Source organism: Belonocnema kinseyi, chromosome 7 (assembly GCF_010883055.1).
Source record: "Belonocnema kinseyi isolate 2016_QV_RU_SX_M_011 chromosome 7, B_treatae_v1, whole genome shotgun sequence".
Taxonomy (NCBI): Eukaryota; Metazoa; Arthropoda; class Insecta; order Hymenoptera; family Cynipidae; genus Belonocnema; species Belonocnema kinseyi.
In genome coordinates, this window is record NC_046663.1 from 52,950,970 (window position 1) to 52,962,241 (window position 11,272).

An 11,272-nucleotide genomic window follows, 5' to 3' on the forward strand; every position below is an offset into this window, starting at 1 on the left:
GGAGTTAAGTTATCCATATATTTTGTAAGCCAGATCAATAAATATTGCGATCCCATTGAATCATTTTTATTCTTTTTCCTTTGACGCTTGCAAAAAGTAACTTTTTTATTCATGAATAGATTTTTAACAAATATTATTATTTTATTAAACCTTTAAATATATCGTACAGGCTTTGAAAAGTGTTAATTATTTAATTAGTATTACTAACTTTAAAAAAATATGAGGTTTGAAAAAAAGTAAAACAAAAGATAGGTAGGAGAGCGTGTAATTCTTTGTCGAATTCTCAGATCTGTCAAAGTTTAACGATATGAAAAAAAAAAGAAAATAGTGAATATTTATCAAAATCCAAATTTGCAGTGGATTATATAGCATTCTTTGACTATCGGTGAATAATAGACATTTTATGAGAATATCCGCATAATTTGAATTCAAAATATAATTATGAAGTTGTAACTGATGGAAAAGAAACATTTTTAACCTTATTTTCTGTTATAAATTATTATATTTTTAGTTTTAGAATGAAATCTAGAAATTACGGAACTAAAATTTCAACGAAAAGTGTTTCAACGCCTTAAAATCAGACGAGTAATTATACAAAATTAATTTTGACTACAAATGTTGACAGTGGATGTGCATGCTAATCCCTTATCCGGATTTTGTCTCTTAATTTCGCTGGCAAGCTGGCTGGGAATTTGCAGATGGGGATTTCGATATGACATGCGAGAACAGGAAGTAATTATTTATTTCTTTGAAATATAATTAAACAAAAATTTGTTAACATGCTATACGTTGGGCTGCGTCTAGTCGTCCCGAAAATTTAGAGAAAAAATTAGGATGACAAATGAGCTTATGAAAAATATGCCACTATTCATCACGAATTGCAGGACGATAAGACACTTCGCATAATTTATTCATGAGTAATACGCTAAGTTTATTTAATAATGTTATGATTATAAACAAAGATTATTTCTTAATTAACCTAATTAGTTTATATAGAATAACGTACTCAGGTCATCATAATTGAATTAATGTAATTAGATGTGTAATTAGATGTAATTAGATGTGGAAAGGGAAGGAATGTGAATCGGTTGGTTGCCTTCTCCCTTTTCTTTCCCTTTTTTTATTTTTGTGCAACAATTTTTTTCCTTTTTCAGGCAAATTTTTCTTCTGAAAGTAATTTTTTCCTAAAGAGGGTCTTTTTTTAAATTATAATAAGAACAATTTCTGGTGGTTTTCCACATATATTCATTGTATTCTTTATTTCATTTTTAGGAATTCTATTCATTAACTCGATTATTGGACGTTAAATAGAATTTTTTATTTGATTTTAATATAATTAAAATTTTTTTTTAATTTTAAAGTGACTAATTAAATCAGTTTTTTATGTTTCTTCAAGTTCTCACCCTAGAAAAAATTAAAATTTTGAGAATTAAACTCAAAATAGGATCCAGAATGTATAAAAAGTTACCAATAAATTTGGTAATTTTTGATGGTAATAATAAATAATTATGTAGTTTTTGAGCTGTATAAATAATTATATATTTTGCCTAAAATGAAAGTATATACTTCCTGAAATGCCCAAAAGTCGATCTACACGAAAAAAAATTTCAAGTGATTACTTCACGGAACTGCTCCTTGATATTATTTTAGCTCTGGCGCAAGAAATAAGAGATCGTAACACTTTTTTTCAAAGCAACGGCTCAAGGAGCAGTTTTGTGAATGAATCTCTTGAAATTTCTCTCCGTGTAAAGTGAGACTTTTTTTAATTAACAAATTAACATCTAAGAGCCTAGAATTTTAGACCTGAGAGCAAAGAGGAATGGCCTAATGTCTGAAAGTTCGAGACCTATGATTTAAAAGCAAGCATTCCGAGAACTGAGTTCTCAGGCCAAAGCGTGATAAGATCAAGGAGCATTGCCGTGAATAAATCTCTCGAAATTGCTCTCCGTGTAGTATCCAACAAATATTTGAGCGGCTGACAATATAAAGTGGAAATATCTCGTTGGTGAGTAAGAAGTCAATTTTCCTATACTAAAAAAGGTCTATTGGAGGCGGTGTATTCTTTAAATGAGCGGCTGACAGTAAATAGTGGAAATATCTCGTTTATGAGTAAGATGCTGCTATAGAAAAGTACCTAAAAAAATGGATATAATTTCACGGCTGTAAAAAGTAGCAATATGATATTGGCTGTAAAAAGTAGACGACGGTGGTTGGGTCGTAAGAAAGGGGAACAGAAAAACTTGGCAGTAAGAAGTGGACAAACGTCGCGTATTGGTGAATCGGCTCTGTTACACGCTGCGAAGACAACCCTCGTTCAAAGCCAAAAATACACGAGGACCGACCCGATGTCGCCCGACTGGACGATTCGCTTTCAGTGAACTAGCTATTAGGAGTTTTTCGGTAAACTGAATTTCCACTGAATTTTGCAGGGCGTCCACAGGCCGTCAAGAGAATAAAAGAAAGTTCATGGCAACGTTTTAAACGATTGCTTTGCGATGAATTCTAAGAGAAAATTGAAAAGAAATCACAAAACATTTTTTATTGTTTCCGAAAATTTTTTAAAAGTGTGTAAAATATTTTTTAGTCTTTTGCCATTTTTCCATATTAGATAATTTTAGAAAAATCAAGGAACATAATTATTTTAAAGCCTTCTTGTGCAATTTTGTTGCACTTTTTTTAAGTTTATGTTAATTTAAATACTTTACTTTTAAATCTGAGTAAGTTTAAGAGATGTTCAGAAATTTTAAACGATCAAAAAAGAATTAAAACTTGTAAAGATTTTTAAAGAATTTTGTAAGGTTTGACGAAAATTAAAAAAAATGTAGGTTCCTAGGAATAATTTAAATAATTTTTTATTTCTAAAAGTTAATTTCAAGAGATTATTTAGGAGCACTTGAGCACATGACAAAATATTTTTTAAATTATCAAAGAAGAATCTGAATTTATTTCAAAGACACCTTTAATTTTTCAGAATTATGCAACAATCAGGAAAAGGACGTGATTAGAAACAAATCATTTTCTTAATATTCGTATGCAAATCTTAAACGATGTTTTATTTTGTATAACCAACTTTAAAAGGAAATTGCGAAAGTTTTTTAGAAATATCAATTGATTTCCTAAAATTTTCAGCAGAGAGTGTTAAAGATTTTAGAGCAAAACTTTCAAGTCCGTAAGATTATTACATTTTTTTTAAATATAAAAAGTCGAGTATATTCAGCAAAACTTAAGTAGAATTCAAGATATTCAAAAATAGTTTAAACTTTAGAAGATTATTAGAAATACAAAGTTTTGAAGCTGTCAAAAATAAACTTAAGGAGCTTTAAGTGAATCTCGAAATGTCAAGAGCATGATCTAATTTTCTTCAAATGCTTGCGAAAATCTAGAAGATTATAAGGTATTTTTTTAAATTTTGATTGACTTTTTAAAATGTTGAGAAAAATTCGAGGCAGCTGAAAATATTTTCAGGAATTTGAGACGAGTCAAATAGATAATAAATATTCACAAATTTGAAAACATTTCAGAAAATTGATCAAATATTCCTTGATTTCTTACAAATTTCTTAAACATTCCTAAACATCATTGAATAGGACTCGAATTTTCCCTAATGTTTTGTAATATTCTATAAACTAAAAGAATTTCTTTAAAATATCGTAAAATCTTTTCTGACACATCTCATGTATATTTAAAAATCTGTTTTCAATTTTCTTGAAAATCTTATAATGCTTATGTTTATATAAATTTAAAAACAAACTGACAACACTTATTTTCTTGCTTTCAATTCTCAGAATTTAATTTCAACTAGAAATAAAGTGTTAAAATTCTATAACATATAAAAATCGTTATTCGAAATATTCATGTTATGTCATTATTAATATAATTTTTTATTTTTAATGGTAATGAAAAATTGTTTTAAATTGGTGAATTGCAAATAGTACTTACGTAAGGTAATTTCCATATTTGTATGACTACAAAAATATTGAAAATCCTTTTCTGTTAAAAAATGGTCTTATTTATTTAAGATAAAACGCCGTGACATTTGGAATAAAAACGGTTGTTTATATATTAATTCGAAAAATGAACAATATTTATAATTTTATAAAATTTCCAAAATATTATTTAAACACATTGACACACATTGACTTTTATTAAGAATATCCTTTCAAATAGTTCGTAATTTTTTTAATTTACATGTCTTTTACCATCTTTTGCCTTAGGAAATAGATTTCACGAATGAAATTATATAAATATCTCCATTAGTTAGTAAAAGACTATGAAGACTTTTTCCTTCGAAATGATACCAAAAACTTTTTAAAATGTTAACAAACGGACTACAGAGTTGGCTTTAAGCTTTTCTACCAATTGGAGAAATAGATATTTCTTTTATCTTTTTCCAGGACCTGATTTTTTCCCTGAACATAAAGCAGATTAAAAATACTTAAAAATAGAAATAAGAAAGGTACAAAATGCATACAGTTTTTGTTTTGTTGGAAAACCGGCACATTCTTTGATAAAACTCTTTTCCATACCACTTTTATTAATTATGGTTGTTTAATTGACGTCAATTATCGTACTTGACATACGCATATAGATATTATGCCTTAACCAATTTTATATGTACTTTGAATTATAACTTTTTTCAAATAGTTGGAAAAAGTACATTTTTTAAAATAAAAAAATATCGTCCTTTCTTCCCTTCAACTCGAGCTAACTTAACTCATTTTCAGAATTTTTTTTTTATTATTACACAGTCACACAAAAAAAAGTGTGTGGATCTGCTAACAAGACAAACGTATTCCTATGGATTTTGGGGCGCTGAATTTAAATTCGGTATCAAAAATCACCCATCACGTCATGGTTGAGCCATAACCTCAAAAAATGACGAAAAATCATGCACTGAGGCAAATAAATTTCAAAATAATGCCAGTGATGCAAATTTTCACTTCAAAAACATGTCGACAACTGTCAAGGATCAACCCTTGCCTGATATCAACTTATTTACCATAACTTTACCCAACACAACCGGACCTCACCTAACCTGAATTAACAGAAATTTATTGAACTACACGTAAAGCTCTGGAAGCATATTTTCCCAGTAGTAAATGTGTGCTACATCGAATGGGTCAACTCGAGCCTAACCTAGAAATAAATCTAACCTAGCCTAACCTAACCTAACCTCACGATACACAATTAAACTGATTGTGTTGTCCCGTTGTGTTTACAGTACCGTTTGAATCAGCTTGGGCTTAACCTGCAAAGAGATCAAATCTATCCTAATCTAAAAAATCCTGACCTAACCTAACCTAATTTAACTTCACGTAACACAATTAAACTCATTGTGTTGTCCCGTTGTGTTTGCGGTACCCTTTCATTCGGCTTCGGCTTAACCTACATAGAGGTTTAACCTATCCTAACCTAACAAAACCTGACCTTACCTAACCGATTTAAGACTGAGAACCGTACGCTTAAATAGTTACACGTGTGGTTGAATTTCATTCGGCTAGGTTAGGTTAGGACAGGTTTTGTTAGGTTAGGATAGGTTAAATCTCTATGTAGTTTAAGCCTAAGCTGAATGTAATGGTACCGTAAACACAATGGGACAACACAATGAGTTTAATTGTGTTACGTCAAGTTAAGTTAGGTTAGGTTAGGACAGGTTCTTTTAGGTTATGATAGGTTTGACCTCTTTGCAGGTTGAGCCCAAGCTGATTCAAACGGTACCGCAAACACAACGGGACAACACAATCAGTTTAATTGTGTTTCGTGAGGTTAGGTTAGGTTAGGCTAGGTTAGATTTATTTCTAGGTTAGGCTCGAGTTGACTCATTCGATGTAGCACACATTTGCTCCTGGGAAAATTTGCTTCCAGAGCTTTGCGTGTAGTTCAATAAATTTCTGTTAATTCAGGTTAGGTGAGGTCAGGTTCTGTTGGGTAAAGTATGTTAAATAAGTTGATATCAGACAAGGGTAGATCCTTCACAGTTGTCGACATGTTTTTGAAGTGAAAATTTGCATCACTGGCATTATTTTGAAATTTATTTGCCTCAGTGCATGATTTTTCGTCATTTTTGGGGGTTATGGCTCAACCATGACGTGATGGGTGATTTTTGATACCGACCTCACGAAGTCGTTATGTAAGGCTCCCCACTTGGGTCCATTAGTGGCCAAGGTCTTTTGTTTCATGCGTCATTCACTCTGCTGACTCTCTTTTTATTAATTATTTGCCGCCATACTTTCCTGTCTTGGCATACTTCTCTAGCTTCTTGTATGTCCATGCATTTTTTCATGCAGGCTCTCGTGTTTCTGTGACTTCTTATGTCTCTTCTAACTAGGGTCTCATTCACACATTCTAACAATTCTTTCCGCGGTCTACCTCTGGGCACGCTGCCTTTTACTTTACCTTGATACACTTGTTTCGTTAGTCGTTCATTTGGCATTCTCTCAACATGTCAGAACCGTCTTAACCGATTTCTTTCTCATGTGTCTACTAGCGTCTCTTCTGCACTACATTCTTGTAGAATTATCTCGTTACTTACTTTGTCCAGCAGAGTTTTCCCGCATATTATGCGCCATAATCTCATGCCAATTGCGTTAATTTTACTCTTATCTTTTTCTTGATAAGTCCATGTCTCGCTACCGTATAGTACAGGCTGTACAAATATAGAATTATTTATTGCCATTTTAACTTTATTTGATATATTTTTACTTCTGATAAGGGGACCTGCTCTGCCAATAACCTTCTTACCTTTGTTTATGCGTCTATCTAATTCCTTATCTATCTTCCCGTCCCTTGTAAATAAGATACCAAGGTATACGAAATTATCAACTTGTTCAATTCTGTCATCATTTAATAAAATATTGCATAGTATTTTCTCACTCTTTCCTTCGAACATCATAGTTTTTGTTTTTCTTTGCGTTAATTTTGAGGCCCATGCTCTTCATGCTTGCATCTAGTTTATTCAACATTCTTTGTAAGTCTTGGATAGACTCTGCCATAACAACCTTATCATCTGCGAACGCTGAACCACGTACCCTTATTGTTTCGAGATCCACACCCTCTTCGTCGAAGAGAGCCATTCTTAAACACATGTCCATGAATAATATAAATAACCATGAAGACATAACGCATCCTTTTCTAACTCCTTGAATAATATCGAAACAGTCACTCAGTTTCCCATTCACTCTTACACTCGCTTTGCTACCTGTATATATTGATTTTATAGCTTGTAGGAGCCATCCATTGACTCCATACTCTTTCAGGACTTCCCAAAGTTTACTTCTATCTACCTTGTTAAAAGCTTTTTCTAGGCCAAAAAATGCACAGAAAACTTTTTTTCCTACTTTCAAACTTTTTTCTGTTATTTGCCTTAAGCTAAATATTTGATCCGTGCATGACCTTTCTGGCATAAGCCCACTTTGGACTTCCCAAATCTTTGCTTCTGTTATTTTCATTACCCTACGAATAAGTATTTTTGAATATATTTTACTTACGGTGCTTAATAAGCTAATCCCTCTGTAATTATTGCACTCGCTTTTATCTCCCTTTCTCTTGTATATTGGTACGATAATCGCTTTTTACCAATCGTCTGGGACGTCTCCCGTCTCGAAACATAAATTTATCAATTCGCACAGTCTATGTGGTATGCACGCGCCACCGTGTTGAAGCATTTCAGCGTTAATACCGTCTACCCCAGCAGCCTTACCGTTTTTCAAGTTCCTAATTATCTCCCTAACCTCAGTGACACAGACTTTCTCAATTGAGTTTTCCATCGCATCGTGTTCAACATCGCAGTTGTGGTGTCCTATAGCTTCATCTCCGAATTGTCTCCTAAAATAGTCTCTGAAAGCCTCTAGTATTCCGTCTTCATCATACACCATTTCCCGCCTACTATTTCTCATATTGACAAATTCTGTACTTTTGTTTCCTTTCATTTTTTTATAAAGTAGTTTCCTGCTTCCTAACCTTTTACTAAGTAATGAAGATCTTTTTATGATTTTATTTGTGAAATCTATTTCCTGAGGCCAAAGATGGTAAAAAATATCGTAAAATTAGAAATATTACGAACAACTTACAAGAATTTAAAAAAAAACAAGTCAATGTGTATCATATTCAAAGAATATATTTCCCCTCCCTACGCAATGTGACAGACCGTAAAATTTCTTTTTGGCCCTCCCTTTATCGCCGTTACGTCAAATTTTTTATATTATGTTTGAAAACATAACAGACGTTTCCTAAATAAAAAAGGGGTTTTAAGATGAAGTCTTATCTTTAAATAAATCAGACAACTTTTTTAACAATACAGGCTTTTTTAATATTTTTTTAGTCATAGAAATATTAAAGTTACTTAACCTAAGTACTACTTGCAATTCCCCAATTTAAAACTTTTTTCACTACCATAAAAAATAAATGATGATATTAATGACATAAAATGAAAATTTCGAATTAATATTTATTTGTTGACAGTTTTCGAATACTTTATTTCGAGTTGAAATTAAATTCTGAGAATCAAAAACAAGAAAACAAGTATTATCAGTTTATTTTTTTAATTTATATAAATATAATTATTATAAGATTTTCAATGAAATTAAAAAAAAGATTCAAGAATATACCAGATGTGTCAGAAAATATTCTAGGATATTTTAAAGAAATTGTTTTATTTTACAGCATATTACAAAACATTAGGTTGAATTCCAGTCATTTTCAAAGATGCTTAGGAATGTTTACGAAATTGGTGAGAATTGAAGAAATATTTAATAAATTTTCTGAAATGTTTTCAAATTTCTGAATATTTCCTATCTGCTTGACTCCTCTTAAATTCCTGAAAATATTTTTAACTGACTCAAATTTTTTTCAAAATTTGGAAATATCATTCAAAATGTTAATAAATTGCCTTAAAATCATCTAAATTTTCGCAAGCACTTAAAGCAAATTTGATCATGCTCTTGAAACCTTTCGAGATTTGTTTACAGCTCCTAAAGTATATTTTTTACATTAAAAAAATTTTTCATTTCTAAAAATCTTCTAAAGTTATTCCAAGAGACCTAAATTTTTTTTTAATTTTCGTCAAACCTTACAAAATTCTTCAAAAATCTTTACAAGGTTCAATTATTTTTAATCGTTTAAAAATTCTGAACATATTCCTTGATTTCTCTAAAATTATCTAATTTGGAAAAATTGCAAAAGTCTAAAAAATATTTTACACACTTTTAAAAAATTTTAGGAAACAATAAAAAATGTTCTGTGGTCTCTTTTCAATTTTCTCTTAGAATTCATCGCAAAGCAGTCGTTTAAAACGTTGCCATGAACTTTCTTTTATTCTCTTGACGGCCTGGACACCCTGCAAAATTCAGTGGAAATTCAGTTTACCGAAAAACTCCTAATAGCTAGTTACCCACTGAAAGCGAATCGTCCAGTCGGGCAGGATCGGGTTCGTCGTCGTACATTTTCGGCTTTGAACGAGGCTTGTCTTCGCAGCGTGTAACAGAGCCGATTCACCGACGTTTGTCCACTTCTTACTGCCAAGTTTTTCCGTTCCCCTTTCTTACGACCCAACCACCGTTGTCTACTTTTTACAGCCGTGAAATTATATTCATTTTTTTAGGCACTTTTCTATAGCAGCTTCTTACTCACCAACGAGTTATTTCCGCTTTTTACTGTCAGCCGCTCATTTAAAGAATACACCGCCTCCAATAGACCTTTTTTAGTATAGGAAAATTGACTCGTTGTAAGCGTTGGGAGGCAGTGGATACCCATCCGCGCACAAGCTACATCCCCTTTATTTTTCAGTTCCCCTTAGCCTTCTCAAGTACCCCTCCCCCTGCCAATTTGTTACTTTTTTTCGGAAAAAGAAAATCAGTATTTTTTCTTTCTTTTTTTACCGTTCACCCGGCGTATCCTCGGGTTCTTGAAATGAACTTGTGGGTTTAAATGAGAGAATCTGGAACTGATAAAACAATTAACGAATATTGAAAGTAATATAAATATTTCTTAGGGCCATGTGAAGAGTGGGTCACGTGACGAGATTCCTACCCTACCCTCACTTTTTTTTTATTCCCTAACTTATTCTCACACAAAGCGCCACATCGAGTTGAAAATTTAGTATAATAAATTAGAAGCACTAAGAAAGGAGGACCTGATCCTAAATTTGGATAATTATTAAAAAAGCAAAAAAGAATATTTAGAAAATGGGAACGTTCACTTATGATGTCACGCACCGAGGGTAGGGGGGATCCTTGTCAAGCTTGACAAATCGTGACATATGGGGGGACAAGTCATTCTGCGCGTGATGTCATGGAGGGTCTTCTTTTTTTTTATTTAACAACCTGAAAAAATATTAAGTCCATATATATCCTAGCTGTTTGATATGTTCTTTAAGAAGAATAAAAAAGTGGTAATAATCAGGTTTATATTTTTGATTATGTTCATGTAAAGTTTGATTCTCTTATTTGAGAAGATTCCGAAAAGTATTTTATAATTATTTTAAAAAATATGAAAGGAGTGGGAGTCGAAAGAACGTGACGTAATATTATAGGTGGGATCTCGTTAATTCGTGACTGAGCGGGACATGGGCACGGGGGGGGGGGTAAAAATATTGAACTAAAGCGTGACATCATATGTGAACGCTGCCCAAAAACTTTTTTCGTAGTTATACAAATTTAGGACCAGACATTCTTAGTGCTTCTTGTCTAGCATCCCAAATTTTCAACTTGATGTGGCGTTTCGTGTGAAAATAAGTTGTGAAATAAAAAAAAGTGGAGGTAAGGTAGGAATGTGGTCACGTGACACGCTCATCACACGAGCTTAAGGACATTTGATAATTATTTTTAAAAAATGTCGTATGTTTAAGGGAATAGCCTCGGTAATAGAATTATAAATAAGAATCGTTTCATATTTGGAAGACTGTTGTATTAAACTACACTATATATATTATTATTATTATTATTATTATTACACCATTAAGCCATTTCCCTTTCGGGGTACACGTGACTCACTCGGCAGGGGAAAGGAGTAGTGTGTGGATGGGATAGAGATTTTTCAGATTGATCCAGAATTCTCGTGCTATTTATCTAAATAACACGTTCGTTCCGCAACACTGCTCCGACCTAGGTTGCTGATCAATCTCTCTAGCAATCACCCCAAGCGAAAAACCTCACGAAGCCGTTATGTAAGGTTTCCCACTTGGGTCCATTAATAGCCAAGGTCTTTGTTTCAAGCGTCGTTCACTCTACTGACACTCTTTTTATTAACTATTTTCCGCCATACTTTCCTGTCCTGG

General features: G+C 32.3%; 1 protein-coding gene across 3 annotated transcripts in view; it reads left to right on the forward strand.

The window, feature by feature from the left end:
• The first annotated feature begins 265 nt into the window (after window positions 1–265).
• LOC117176329 (28S ribosomal protein S21, mitochondrial) overlaps window positions 266–11,272 on the forward strand; it is a 24,345-nt gene continuing 13,338 nt past the window's right edge. For 2 of the 3 annotated variants that reach the window (XM_033366568.1, XM_033366565.1), the window contains exons 1-2: window positions 266–385; window positions 512–732. The gene's annotated coding sequence lies outside the window, so the exon portion shown is untranslated. Of the gene's footprint in view, window positions 386–511; window positions 733–899; window positions 918–11,272 lie in introns of those variants that run through there. The other variant, XM_033366566.1, reaches the window with a different exon arrangement.